The sequence below is a fragment of the Bombina bombina genome, chromosome 3, assembly GCF_027579735.1.
Source record: "Bombina bombina isolate aBomBom1 chromosome 3, aBomBom1.pri, whole genome shotgun sequence".
Classification (NCBI taxonomy): Eukaryota; Metazoa; Chordata; class Amphibia; order Anura; family Bombinatoridae; genus Bombina; species Bombina bombina.
Window position 1 is genome coordinate 477,766,679 of NC_069501.1, and position 11,514 is coordinate 477,778,192.

Here is an 11,514-nt window from a genome sequence, read left to right on the forward strand (position 1 = left end):
CGAGGAGATTGACCACTCCTGTCCACGCGTGATTGGCTGTGCGCGGGCAGGGGGCGGGATTGCACGTGAGCGCAAAATTGCGCTTGTGTGCAATGTTGATTACCTGCGGGTAATTTCGCCTTGCCACAGGCGAGCTGAGGCGTACAGGGGCGCGTATACGTGAACCCCGAGTCTAAACACCCCTAATCTTACACCTATTAACCCCTAATCTGCTGCCCCCGACATCGCAGACACCTGCGTTATATTATTAACCCCTAATCTGCCGCTCTGGACACCGCTGCCACCTACATTATACTTGTGAACCCCTAATCTGTTGCCCCCAATATCGCCAACACCTACATTTTATTTATTAACCCCTACTCTGCCGCCCCCAATGTCGCTGCAACCTAACTACATTTATTAACCCCTAATCTGCCGCCCACAACGTCACCACTACTATAATAAAGTTATTAACCCCTAAACCTAAGTCTTACCCTAACCCCCCTAACTTAAATATAATTTAAATAAATCTAAATAAAATTACTACAATTAACTAAATAATTCCTATTTAAAACTAAATACATACTTATAAATAAACCCTAAGCTAGCTACAATATAACTAATAGTTACATTGTAGCTAGCTTAGGGTTTATTTTTATTTTACAGGCAACTTTGTATTTATTTTAACTAGATAGAATAGTTATTAAATAGTTATTAACTATTTAATAACTACCTAGTTAAAATAAAGGCACATTTACCTGTAAAATAAAACCTAACCTAAGTTACAATTACACCTAACACTACCACTATAATTAAATAAATTAACTAAATTAAATACAATTAATTATAATTAAATAAAATGATCTAGTACGAAAGTACGAAAAAAAACAAACACTAAATTACAGAAAATAATAAAATAATTACAAGATTTTCAAACTAATTACACCTACTCTAATCCCCCTAGCAAAATAAAAAAGCCCCCCAAAATAAAAAAAAGCCCTACCCTACACTAAATTACAAATAGCCCTTAAAAGGGCCTTTTGCCGGGCATTGCCTAAAAGTAATCGGCTCTTTTACCTGAAAAAAAAGTACAAATACCTCCCCAACATTAAAACCCACCACCCACACAACCAACCCTACTCTAAAACCCACCCAATCCCCCCTTAAAAAAATCTAACACTAACCCCTTGAAGATCACCCTACCGTGAGACGTCTTCACCCAACCGGGCAGAAGTGGTCCTCCAGACGGGCAGAAGTCTTCATCCAACCGGGCAGAAGTGGTCCTCCAGACAGGCAGAAGTCTTCATCCAGACGGCATCTTCTATCTTCATCCATCCGGCGCGGAGCGGGTCCATCTTCAAGACATCCGACGCGGAGCATCCTCTTCAAACGACGGCCGACGACTGAATGAAGGTTCCTTTAAATGACGTCATCCAAGATGGCGTCCCTTCAATTCCGATTGGCTGATAGAATTCTATCAGCCAATTGAAATCAAGGTAGAAAAAATCCTATTGGCTGATGCATTCAGCCAATAGGATTGAACTTCAATCCTAATGGCTGATCCAATCAGCCAATAGGATTGAGCTGGCATTCTATTGGCTGTTCCAATCAGCCAATAGAATGCCAGTTCAATCCTATTGGCTGATTGCATCAGCCAATAGGATTTTTTTCTACCTTAATTCCGATTGGCTGCTAGAATTCTAGCAGCCAATCGGAATTGAAGGGACGCTATTTTGTATGATGTCATTTAAAGGAACCTTCATTCAGTCTTCGGCCGCCGTTTGAAGAGGATGCTCCACGTCGGATGTCTTGAAGATGGACCCGCTCCGCGCCGGATGGATGAAGATAGAAGATGCTGTCTGGATGAAGACTTCTACCCATCTGGAGGACCACTTCTGCCCGGTTGGATGAAGACTTCTGCCCGTCTGGAGGACCTCTTCTGCCCGGTTGGGTGAAGACGTCTTACGGTAGGGTGATCTTCAAGGGGTTAGTGTTAGGTTTTTATAAGGGGGGATTGGGTTAGTTTTAGAGTAGGGTTGGTTGTATGGGTGGTGGATTTTAATGTTGGGGGGGTATTTGTACTTTTTTTTCAGTTAAAAGAGCTGATTACTTTGGGGCAATGCAAAAGGCCCTTTTAAGGGCTATTTGTAATTTAGTGTAGGGTAGGGCTTCTTTTTATTTTGGGGGGCTTTTTTTATTTTGCTAGGGGGATTAGATTAGTTGTAATTAGTTTAAAAATCTTGTAATTTATTTATTATTTTCTGTAATTTAATGTTTGGTTTTTTCGTACTTTAGATAATTTTATTTAATTGTAATTAATTGTATTTAATTTAGGGAATTCATTTAATTGTAGTGTAGTGTTAGGTGTCATTGTAACTTAGGTTAGGTTTTATTTTAAAGGTAAATTTGTCTTTATTTTAGCTAGGAAGTTATTAAATAGTTAATAACTATTTAATAACTATTCTACCTAATTAAAATAAATACAAAGTTGCCTGTAAAATAAAAATAAACCCTAAGCTAGATACAATGTAACTATTAGTAGGTGGGTAGGTGTCAGCGATGCTAGGGATGGCAGATTAGGGGTTAATAATATTTAACTAGTGTTTGCGATGTGGGAGTGCGGCGGTATAGGGATTAATATATTTATTATAGTGGCGGCGATGTCCGGTTCGGCAGATTAGGGGTTACAATATTTATTTTAGTGTTTGCGATGTGGGGGGCCTCGGTTTAGGGGTTAATAGGTAGTTTATGGGTGTTAGTGTACTTTTTAGCACTTTAGTTAAGAGTTTTATGCTACGGCATTGTAGTGTAAAACTCTTAACTACTGACTTTTAAATGCAGTACCAGGCTTGACAGGAGAGGGTCTACCGCTCACTTTTGGTCAGACTCGTAATACCGGCGCTATGCAAGTCCCATTGAAAATATAGGATACGCAATTGACGTAAGTGGATTTGCGTTATTTCCGAGTCTGGCCAAAAAAGTGAGCGGTGAGCCTGTCATTTCAAGACTCGTAATACCAGCGGGCGTTAAAAAGCAGCGTTGGGACCGGCCAACGCTGCTTTTTAAGCCTAACACAAGACTCGTAATCTAGGTGATAGTTTGTCAATAGCCTATGCCTAGGTATAGAAACTGTAGGGATGCTACAGGCTAAAACAGCAATTTCATAAGGTAATATAAAGGCTAAGGAGCTATTTGTAAACAATTTAATACACTCCAGCAGGTAAAATGGATCATTGGGAACAAATTAAATAAAGAAAGTTTTGGGGTAAGCTGTCCCTTTAACTATACAATGTGAAGGGCTAGCTAAGCTCTTCTTGCAGGAGATACTCACTGGGTTTAGCCCTTCATTATGTATAGTTAATGGTGGTAATTGAAGTGTTTCAATTCACCTGCCATTTACCACTTAAAGGGATATGAAACCCAAGTTTATTCTTTCATGATTCAGATAGAGCATGCATTTTTAAGCAACATTCTAATTTATGGCTATTATCACATTTTCTACATTCTCTTGGTATCTTTATTTGAATAAAACAGGAATGCAAGCTTAGTAGCCGGTCCATTGTTGGTTCAGCACCTGGGTTGCACTTGCTTATGGGTGGCTAAATCTAGAAAAAAAATTATGTTTCATATCCCTTTAATGAACAGCCCTAAGCATTTCAAAAGCACATCGAATGTACAATGTAAAAATCAGAATTGCATTACTCTAAAAAACAGCACATGTCCAAATAGGTGTTAAAAACCCACTGCAAAATGGGAATTACATTATGCCATAGAAATCAGATAAATTCATATTCTTTATGGAGGTAACTTGCTGGGAATTCCTGGGTTAGGCACTTTTCTTCTATGATGTCTGCCCACAGTCAGCAGGATATTTTTCAATTTTCACTATGTTAATGAAATGTAGCTCCTCGGACCCTTAAAATAAAGGATCACCAGGGGAAAAAGGTTAACTTAAGCGCCAATTAATTGTATCTAATAGCCTAGGTGTGGTGATCCCTAGCTGTCACCAATGGGAATAGGATATTGTGTGTGCATCCTAATGGAGGCAAAGGTATTTCTAATAGAAAAGTTTATTCAATACATATAGATCTATAAACAATTTCATGGATCCATGCTAAAAACACTTGAAAATACAAAAATGTTACAAAAAATGTTACAATATGAAAATAATGCGATACTGAATATCTAATAAAGGTGCAATAAAAACAATAAAAACAATAAAACTGGAATAGTCCTTGAGATAAAAGTCCTCAATGCAAAATCTTGCTATTGAATGGGTAAGTATTGGTGGTGACCTCTGATTCCAATGAGGGACAAACAAGTGGAAAAATAATAATAGTGGTGATGAAATAGTAAATATATTAGTAAAAATATGTTAGATTCCAACTGTCCAAAGTGTCCAATAGGAGTGGTGTCCAAAAAATACTCAAATGTAAAAAATATATGTTGAAAAATAAAAAACAAAAATCAAAAATGTGTATTATCCTTGAAGCGGTATGTGCAGAAAGCTGGAAAATAGTGACCAAGTAAAAACTTGAAAGAGTGTTACTTAAATAACTCCTGAGGTGAATACGTGAGTGTTTTATTTGAAAAAGCATGATATGTTCTCACAAATAGATGTCACAGTGACCCTTAAGGTTGAAGGTAACATAAAAAATTCCCAATATCAAATGCCGATAATCCTCCAGTAAAAGAAAGATATAATAGTGTATATAGTTTTGAAAGGCTTAAAGCAATAAAACAAGGCTTACCAGTGCTAAGGTCTACACGTTTCGGCCCGTACTAGACAGTACTAGGCCGTACTAAGTCTTGATAAAGGCCTAGTACGGTCCGAAATGCGTAGACCTTAGCACTGGTAAGCCTTGTTTTATTGCTTTAAGCCTTTCAAAACTATCTACACTATTATATCTTTCTTTTACAGGAGGATTATCGGCATTTGATATTGGGAATTTTTTATGTTACCTTCAACCTTAAGGGTCACTGTGACATCTATTTGTGAGAACATATCCTGCTTTTTCAAATAAGACACTCACGTATTCACCTCAGGAGTTATTTAAGTAACACTCTTTCAAGTTTTTACTTGGTCACTATTTTCCAGCTTTCTGCACATACCGCTTCAAGGATAATACACATTTTTGATTTTTGATTTTTGTTTTTTATTTTTCAACATATATTTTTTACATTTGCGTATTTTTTGGACACCACTCCTATTGGACACTTTGGACAGTTGGAATCTAACATATTTTTACTAATATATTTACTATTTCATCACCACTATTATTATTTTTCCACTTGTTTGTCCCTCATTGGAATCAGAGGTCACCACCAATACTTACCCATTCAATAGCAAGATTTTGCATTGAGGACTTTTATCTCAAGGACTATTCCAGTTTTATTGTTTTTATTGTTTTTATTGCACCTTTATTAGATATTCAGTATCGCATTATTTTCATATTGTAAATTTTTTTGTAACATTTTTGTATTTTCAAGTGTTTTTAGCATGGATCCATGAAATTGTTTATAGATGTATATGTATTGAATAAACTTTTCTATTAGAAGTATCTTTGCCTCCATTAGGATAGGCGCCTTGGTTATACACACAGAATAAAGAATCACCCTTTGAAAGGTCACTTAGGTCTTGGGTCCCTGTGACCCCCCCTTTTATTTTTCAGGTATGATTCTGGGGTAAGGATAGTATTTATTTAGTACTAGTCTGCTCCTGTTCAAGAAACTTATATTTTTATATCTTTAAAGGGACAGTAAAATCAAAATTAAACTTTAATGATTCAGACAGAGCATGTCATTTTAAACAACTTTCTTTTTTACTTCTACGGTCTATTTTGCTTTGTTCTCTTTGTATTCTTTGTTGATTAGAATACCTAGGTAGGTTAACTGGGAGCTAGCTGCTGATTGGTAGCTGCACATGTATGCCTCTTGTCATGGGCACCTCTGTTGTGTTCAGTTAGCTCCCAGTAGTGCATTGCTGTTTTTATTTAACAAAAGATACTAAGAGAATGAAGGAAATCTGATAACAGAATTAAAATGGAAAATTGTGTAAAATTGTTAGCTCTACCTGAATGATGAAAAAATAATTTTAGGTTTCATGTCCCTTTAATTTCACTTATATTCCCACTATATCACGTACGTTATTCCAACAGTTTCACTAAATCAAATGATGGCTCTTCTAAGATTTGTAAAAAGAAGCAAAACCTCACCCCAGCTTCCATATGATGTAAGTACTTAACGTGAAAGTAAAGTTAATATCTCCAGAATTCATCCATCAGAACAAAATACTAACAGCAATATGGTCGCTAACTTTTTTTAATATTTTTTTTCCAAAATTAGTCTTTTAATCTATATATTTTCTACTACCGTTACTGGCCGAACTCCTCCCACCCTCTACTTCCTCTATTTCTGTAATGTGACGTATAAAGTGGTCCCACACGCTCTATACGTATGTCTAATGCTCGTGCATGAAGTCCTTTTCTAATGTGCTTGTGCAAATCATGTGTCACAGTCTACCGTGCATGCGCTTTGCGGCGATACCGGTATCCAAAACAGGAGCACACTAATGCGCATGCGCGAAACTGGAGCGCGCTCCAAACACAATTAGCCGTAAAAAAGGTGAGCATGCGCAGACTAAGATGTGGGCGGGTGACGTAGTTTGATGGCCGCTTGACGGAGAGGCTCGCCAGAAACAGCAGTTATGAAGCAGCTGTCACAAAGACCGCTGCTCCATAACCTGTGCGCCTGCTCTGAGCAGGCGGACAGACATCACCGGAAATCAACCCGGTCAAGTACAATCGGGTTGATTGACACCCCCTGCTAGCGGCCTATTGGCCGCGAGTCTGCAAGGGGCGGCGTTGCACCAGCAGCTCTTGTGAGCTGCTGGTGCAATGCTGAATACGGCGAGCGTATTGCTCGTCGTATTCAGCGAGGTCTGGCGGACCTGATCCGCAGTGTCTGATCAGGTCCGCTAGAGCATGATAACCAGAGGCCATAGGATATTGTTGCTACTACAGGCACAAAACCCTTTAACCAAACTGTTTGGTACCAGAAAAGGTTTGGATTTTGGAATATTTGTATATTTGCATCTTTAAAATAGGACCGCTTAGAGAAGGTACGGTACCAAATGTAAACTACAATATCTTATGTCATTCAGGCAATATTTACATGTCATACTACAGCCTATATATGCAACATAAAGGTAGTTTATTATAATTTTTAATACTTTATATAAATATTACCATCAGCAAGATAGTACAGTACTGTAATCAGAAAGGTAATAGTTGTTGTTTTAAATAAATAAAGATTACCATTTGCAATTTAGAACATAAAAGCAAACAAAAGACGCAGGCAGAGAAGACTGTGACTTACTGGTGGGGAAAACTGTCATTTTTAATAATTTAAAACTTATATCTACACGAAAACAGCGACTGCGCGCCATGCACAAAATATTTAAATGGAAACCTAGTACTAAATGGAGCCGTTACCCGTAAACTACTTTTAGCTGTCATCCACTTTGGCTCCATTTTTTACGGCTCAATGGAAGCAAGTCCATGTGAGTAACACACTGGCAAAATTTCATTCAAGAGCCTCAGGCATTGCAGCTTCCAATCAAGAAACTACTAGTAAGTCAGGAGTGGTATTCAAAAGAACTCCCCAATGACTCGTGGTTTCTTGTTCTGGAGCTACCATGCTTGCAGTTGCCTAGCGGGACTTTATCTATGTATTTAAAGCGTTTATGGGGGTTAAACACATAGGGGTCCGCCGCTCATGAATAAATGCAGACAGAATACGCTGTCGGCATTTATCATTGCACAAGCATTTCTAATGAAATGCTTGCGCAATACCGCCCCCTGCACATTCGCGACCAATCGGCCGCTAGCAGGGGGTGTCAATCAACCCGATCGTATCCGATCGGGCTGCTTGCTGACTGCCGCCTCAGAGGTGGCGGACGAGTTAAGGAGCAGCGGTCTTAAGACGGCTGCTTCTTAACTCCTGTTTCCGGCACCTGAAGGCTCGCGCGGATACAGATGCATTCTGCACAATACGGGGCTTGAAAAATCGGCCCCATGTACACGACTGCAGATAAGCTTGTTTTGATGTCATCGTGATCACAATCAGCCATTTTCATTATTTATCGGCAGCACTTTTGTTTATTATCAGTTGGGTGAAAAATGGTTCTATACTAAACAAATGCTAGTTCTCTTTTTTTCTGATCAAATTATCAATACTTAAAGGGACATGAAACCCAAAATTTGTCTTTCATAATTCATACAGAGCATCATATTTTAAACAATGATCCAATTTACTTCTATTATCTAATTTACTTTGGGCTTTTTTTGTAGCCTTTGTTACCAATGCATACCGAGGTAGGCTTAGGAGCAGCAATACACTACTGGGAGCTAGCTGCTGAGTGATGCCTGCACATATATGCCTCTTGTCATTGGTTTATCTGATGTGTTCAGCTAGCTCCCAGTAGTGCATTGCTTTTCCTTCAACAACGGATACCAAGAGAATTAACCAAAATCTGATAATAGAAGTAAACTGGAAATTTGCTGAATCATGAAACAAAAATTTGTGGTCTCATGTCCTTTTAACAACACATTTGCAGGGACATTTTTCACTTAAAGGGACATGAACCCCACATTTTTTCTTTCATGATTTAGAAAGAGAATGCAATTTTAAACATCTTTCTAATTTACTTCTATTATCTAATTTGTTTTATTCTCTTGATATTCTTTGCTGAAAAGCATATCTAGATATGCTCAGTAGCTGCTGATTGGTTGCTGCACATAGAAGCCTCATGTAATTGGCTCACCCATGTGCATTGCTTTTTCTTCAAATAAGGATATCTAAAAAATGGAGCAAAATAAATAACAGAAGTAAATTGTAATGTTGTTTAAATTTGTATGTTCTATCTGAATCATGAAAGAAAGATTTTGGGTTTAGTGGCCCTTTAAAGGACTTGATAAACCCCCAGACAACACCATTTAAATTATTACAAAGTACCCCAAAAGTTTGCAAAAGTAACTGTGGTTTTGTGCATGGACAAATTACCCCACCATGGGCTAATTTATCGTGCGCCCATAAATGGGCAAATTCGCCTGTTTACGGGCACGCAGTAAATAACCAACAATTACAATGACATAATAGATGAGGTTGAAAAAAAAGACCGAAGTCCATTGAATTCAACCTATACAAATCTAATATACTTACAAAAAAGCTCCAGTTGATCTTAAATTAATCCCATTAAAAAGATGACCAATTTAACACAAGCAATCATATCCCTGAATTCTGTTTCTAGACAAAAATGTATCCCAAACATTTTTAAATGTATCTAAGGTATTGGCATTCATTACCTCGTTTGGTAATGAGTTCCACAATTTTATTTCTTACAGAAAAAAACATCTCTGTTGTAGGAGAATAAATCTCCTTTCTTCCAGCCTTAAATTGTGTCCTTTTGTCACAAACAATTTTCTTGGAATAAACAGAGCTTCTGCAATCTCTGTATATTGGCCTTGAATATATTTATATAAAGTAATCATGTCACAAGTGGCAGGTTATTGCTACCAAAAGCTCACTGTATCAATTAATGCTAAAAAAATTAACCAGAGATCATATCAGCTTTGACAGCGGAGACTGCAGCTGGGGGCAGAAGGCATCTGCACTTATTGTGCTCCCTAGCCATATGAAGCCAGATTGCCTATCGATACAGACAGTGACACAGACAGTGTCTCTGTCTGTATCAATGATGTGGTGGAGCCAGTGGGAGAGGTGGGCGGTTAAGGAAGGAGGCAGGTGGACGGCTTATAAATGGAGATGGGAGAGAGGAATGGCCCTACACTACAGCAAATGATCATGGGAGGGGAGAGGGAGGGTTGGGCCCTACATTACAGAAATTCTGCTCTCGAATGGAGGGGGGAAGTGGGATCTTATAAACTATTTTATCTTTTAATTCTTTTAATAAAAGACTCCTTTAAAGGAGTATTTTAATACAAACTCACTCTGAATACATTTTTCTTTCCATTCTCTATTTTGAAGTTTATTACTTGCAGAATAAAACTTGATGAACAGAGAATAAAATTAGCTGGGATGCTCCCGACATCCACAGACTACAAGATTAGCACTTATATTGTGAGTTTATTTGCTTTCCATATGAATTATCTGTAAGGAAGTTAATGCACCATTGGAGTGTGGTTCTTTGTGTTTGACTTTATTACAAAGAAGCGAACAACAATACCAAGAGGACAGCTTGCTGGGAGGCTGCTACTTTACCAAGGCCATGCACTAAAAGTGCTTTACATTTGATTGTTTATGTTTATTCACTTTATTTGATTGTTGTCTGGTTAATGCACAATTGGAGTGTCCTTCTTCTTTTGCATGTTTTTTCAGATGATTGATGGTCAACTCTATACCAATGTCGAGAGGGGCTACACCTGACACTTGAAGAGGAAACATTTTGAAATATTTGATCTTTGGGACTACTTACTTTCTTCTTTGTGTAGTATATACCTGACAGGGCACCTTTAGCCTTATTGCATAATTGTGTTAAAATATAAGATTGTTTGAGGGGGGGAGGTTAACCCTAGACTATAGAGAAAAAAAAAAGTTATAAAATGTTAATGTCAGCTAGTCTGCCAATAACAAAGATGGGGGAAGGGGGAGGGAAGACAGCTGTTTGGGAGGGATCAGGGAGGATTTGAAGGTAAAGAGGGAAATAATATATATATATATATATATATATATATATATATATATATATATATATATATATATATATATATATATTAGGTTAAAAAATAATAATAATAAAAAAAAGCCCTAAACTGCATACTGGATGCCAGTACCTAAGATGGTGGTGACCAGTGGTGGGAAATGAAGAAAGCTGTTTGGGAGAGATCAGGTAGGGATCAAGTGGTGGGAGGTGTCAGGTGGGAGGGTAATACCTACACTAGAGCAAAATTTAACCTTACAAGTCAATGGATTAACCCCTCCACTGCCTGGAATCACTGAAGTGTGGTGTGCAGCTGCAATTATTGGACTTCTAATTGCCAAAAAAAAAAAGGCAAAGCCATACATGTCTGCTGTTTCTGAACAAAGGTGATCCCAGAGAAGCTTTTACAACCATTTGTTTTATGACAGCAGTAGTAGTGTGTAATTAATTTCAGTGGGAAATCAAAAGTTTGCGAAAAAGTTAAAAAAAATGTATATGACTATATTTGGCAGCAAATAGTGACATCAAATATACCAAAATGGACCTAGATCAATACCTTGGGTTGTTCACTTTCATAGGCAAAAAAATAAATAATCAGAGGGTCATTTTCTTTGTAAGTATGGCAAAAATGGCAAAAATGCTTAAATTTGTCAGATATGTTGGGCAAGTTTTTCTATGAAATTCCCAGTAGCGAAGGGGTTAAAAATATTTAGCAAAATTGTTTTATTGCCCATAACTAAACATTTCATTTAGAACTCTAAAGGTGTTTACTGTCCCTTTACTGATGGAAAGGGTGCAGATCCGCACAAAGGACA